We start from the raw sequence: 4,506 nt of genomic DNA on the forward strand, positions 1-4,506 counted from the left end.
CTGGAAATTGAACTCACATGTGATCCAGCTGTACAATGGTATAGGAACATAAAAATACAATCCAAATATCCCTTCCTCACACCTATATTCATTACAGTACTGTTTACAATAGACAGACTCTGGAAACAACCAAGATGCCATTCAACAGATGAATGTCTAAAGAAACTGTGGTACATATACACAATAGAATATTTAGAATATTATGCATCCTTCAGGAGAGATGAAATCACGAAATTTTCCTACATATGAATCTACATGGAATCCATTATGCTGAGTGAAAAAAGTAAGATGGAGAGAGATAGACATAGAATAGTCTCACTAATCTATGTGTTTTAAGAAAAACAAAGGACCTTATTGTAATAATGTCCAGAAACAAAACAAATGAGGGCTGGAAGGACCAACTCACAACATGAAGCTCACTACAAAGAGAGGTGAGTGCAGTTAGAGAAATAACTACACTGATAACTATGGTGACAATGTTAATGAGTGAAATAAGTATGATGTCTATCTTGAATATAGGCAGGGTTGGGCAGAGATTGAGGACATCTGTGATGGGAATGTTGCTCTGGTGAAGGGGGGTGTTCTTTTTATGACTGAAACCCAACTACAATCATGTTTGTAATCAAGGTCCTTAAATAAAGATATTATAAAATATAAATAAATATAGAAAAACAGACAGAGAGAGTAACAGCCTAGAGAGTGCAAGTAGAAAAACTATAAGTAGTGGAGTTCAATCAAATGGAATATTTTTAATTTGGGAGAATACTATAAATATTGTTCATAGATTTAAACTTTAGCTTCATTAATTATGAGAAAAATTAACAAAAGCAAAATTCTTATTTAGAGTTCAGTATCCTCATTAATAATTAGAGTGAACATTTGTTTGAGATAAGTTTTTTAGTATATTCTAAGCAAGTTAAATTTGCTAAAAGTGTTTAGAATTCTAGTCAATGCAATGGGCTTAATTTGCTGGTTTCTGTATATTACCAATAATAACACATAGCAACTATAAAATTAGAATTTGTAATAATGAATCCTAGGGGTTATAAGTGTGTTCCATATTCTATTTGGCACATACACTAAAACTATATTTGCTGTTTATTTGAAATTCATATTTCACAGGGCATATCATATTTTACCTGGCAACTCTATTAGGATAAAATAACTAAGCTACTAAGAAGGCAACTGAAAATGTGCATTGTCAAACTTTGTAAACTCAGAAAAACTGCTTAATTGACCCATTTACAAAAGTGAGAAAACCATAACCTCTATTTCAAAATTAAATTTCAAGATTAAATGAAGCAATTGTGGTAAAGTACCTTCACATATTTTCTTCATATAACAGTGAATTAAAATGAAAATATGAAAAAATCTAGAAAGCTTTATATTCTGATCAACCAATCTGGAAAGCAGTTCATTTTTATTTAAAAAACAATAATGAGATGTGATCACCTTGTTATTCTTCCAATACCTATTTGGTCATACATTTGGAAGGTTCCATAAAGGCGAATAGAGGAAAACACTCTTGACTGTCACAGAGCTCAAAGTTTTGTTCACAGTTGGATAGAAAATACCTGTAATCAATATGAGAACTTGACAATGTTGGATTCCTCTTTTCTCTTTCCCAGGATTTCTGAGACTGGAAGATGAGAAAATAAATTCTTTCAAAAGAAAGAAAATATATTACTTAAATTCTCTCACCAAATGGTTTACTAGTTGATTTGAGATTCCCGCTAACCTGTTGCTGACTGATTGGTTCAGATATCTTTATCTATGCTTACATCAATATATAGATATAGTAAATATATATTGATGTAGGCATATATGTGTGTATATATATATTGGTTTTGGGGCTGCACCCAGTGAAGCTCAGGTGTTATTTCTGTCTATGTGCTCAGAAATATCTGCTGCCTCGGTGGACCATATGGAAAGCTAGGAATCAAACCCCTGTCCCTCTTGGGTCAGCTACATACGAGGAGGCAAACACCCTGTCACTGTGCTATCGCTCCCATCAATCTACATTTAATTGTTTTTTTTATTAAGATTCCCCTAAAAGGAATCTTCTATCCTTTAATGGGAAATTAAAGGAATTAAAATACAGAAATAAGTCAAAGAAATTAACACACATGAGAATTAAAGCAATAAATATGCAACTTTCCTAGTTATCATCTTTGCCAACATATTTTCCAATAAAATGATTATGATGCCCTGGCATTGCAAATAACACATAAAACTTCCCTTTGAAGTGGAGCAGGTCATAAATCTCGTTATTTCCATTGCAAATGTAGATGAAATGGTTTTTAGTGTAAGAGAAACTTCTGGTCATTTCCACTCCAGGAGCTATTGCTATTGTTATTACTCTTACAAGGTTAATTTTATGTCATTAAAGATGAAGTTCAATGGCACAGTAATATAATGTACTTTGGTTTGTAGAGCACAAAGGCTGAATTCATGATAAAGTTCATATGACTCAAATAGTAACGGTCATATTGGTATAAATAACACATGATGGGTTTTGCTACATTTTATTCATATTTTCACAAGGAAAAAGGCAGAACAGCTGCTAGAAGCTTCCTTGGGACAAAGAGACAATGGGAATAAGCATTGGTGAAATGGATAAAGAATTCACCTGCTGTTCTGGCCCAATTTCAATGAAGCTGAATGATGGGAGATGTTTTACTGATGGAAAGACTACAAAAGTTTACTTTTTGTAGAGAAAGAAACCACTGTCAGGATATCATAATCCTTTAGTAAACCATATAATGGACATACTTACAAATTAATGAAAGACTGCGTTTGATATGATTGGGAAAATAAAATTAAAATGATAACTGAAAGAAGACAATGTTCCATGAATAAATATCAAAGATAGCCAGTGCTGGTAAAGGTTGATTGGCACAATATGAATTATCACAGAGAGAGTCAAAATAGAGTAATAAAATGGAGCCGCAGGTGAGCTGAGGGCTCTGAATAGGAAGGAAAGGGGTACATCTGGAGGATGGTATCAAGGAGAAATCACGGGTGGAGCAGCCAGGCTATGTGGGCTCAGTGTTTACCAACATTGGTCTTGGCAGGATCCAGGTGCAAGCTGAGTCAAATAATAAAAATCTCATCATTAGTTGAAGCTTTCTCAAAGCACTGTAGAGATCATACTGTTAGTTCCTGTCGTCTGGATGCTTGGTATTATAATTATATTTACTTAATTTGTCCATTCTCCATTCATACACAATACCTTCAAACACAACTTGAATATTATTTTACTCATATAAAGTATTAGAACATTAGTAAGATAATAGGCAACAATGGAAATATAGATTTATGTTTTTCCTATCATCAGTTTTTCATAGCAGGACTCTTGAATGCTTGCCACCTGCTGGTTACATTTCTGTTGCAAAGCAGCCCTTAGGATGAACTTGGATGGTGGATGGAGACCTTTGTCCTTAGGCTCAGGACCACTTGGCTCCATCCTCCATTAACCCTCAGGTCATCATCTTCAGGTGGTTGCGGCTGTATTGAACTCACTCACAGGCAGGCTTCATGAGAGATAACATCTTTATTCAGCCCTAGCCAACAGATGGGGCTGCTAACCATTTATGCATACCATTCTTAGCTTGCCCTGCATCTTAACTCCTTTCAGTCATCTTCCCTCTGACCTCCATGCTGGCAAAGACCCAAAAGCCCCTAATCCCCTGGTCAACACCTTATCTCACCTTTTCCCAGACCCCTTCCAGGAAATGGGAGGGTTCCAGGAGGTAAAGATAACGTAATATCCGCTTCCCAAGACCCCTCCCAGAAATGGGCGGGTCTCAGGTAGATACACCTAAATCCAGGGTGAAGTTACATCAGATCCTGAATCTTGGAATTTCAAATTCGACTTCTGCTTTTCCAAGGAAAAACTTACTTGGAATTGTTCATCTTGGACGCTGTAAATTTTTTTGTACTCTGGAGCTTATAGTTGATTCCTTTACATCTGTTTCTGGTTTTGAACACCCTGTGTTAGGTTAAAAAATTTTTCTATACTTTTTCTGGTGATGAGCTTATGCAAACAGCCACTCTTTTACCATTGTTTAGATGTTCTTTTTACAATTATAAAAATATTACTTACTTCTGGACATTATGATTGTTTATCTTCAAAAAAGGGGGGAATTGTAGTATATGAAAAAGTTTCCATAACATTAGTCTTGGAATTGTTGTATATAAAAATATTTCCTTAGGATTGTTCTGTGACTATTGCCCCACCTAGACCTTCCAGGTGGGGGTGCTGTGGAGTTGGCAATAGCTTGATGGACAGGGGAGAGGGGTCCTTTTGCGAGAGCTGGCTGCATGCTTAAAGAGGACTCTCTCTCTCTCTTTCTTTGCCCAATCTTTTACACCCTAACCTTCTTGTCTGTGTGGATTATTATTTGCTGCGGCGAAATATTACCAAGGTCTCCCCCCGAAAGGGGACAAGGGGATGGGAAATAATTTCTCATTCTGGGGACTGTTCGTGGATTTACAAGCACCCAA

Source organism: Suncus etruscus, chromosome X, assembly GCF_024139225.1.
Source record: "Suncus etruscus isolate mSunEtr1 chromosome X, mSunEtr1.pri.cur, whole genome shotgun sequence".
NCBI lineage: Eukaryota > Metazoa > Chordata > Mammalia > Eulipotyphla > Soricidae > Suncus > Suncus etruscus.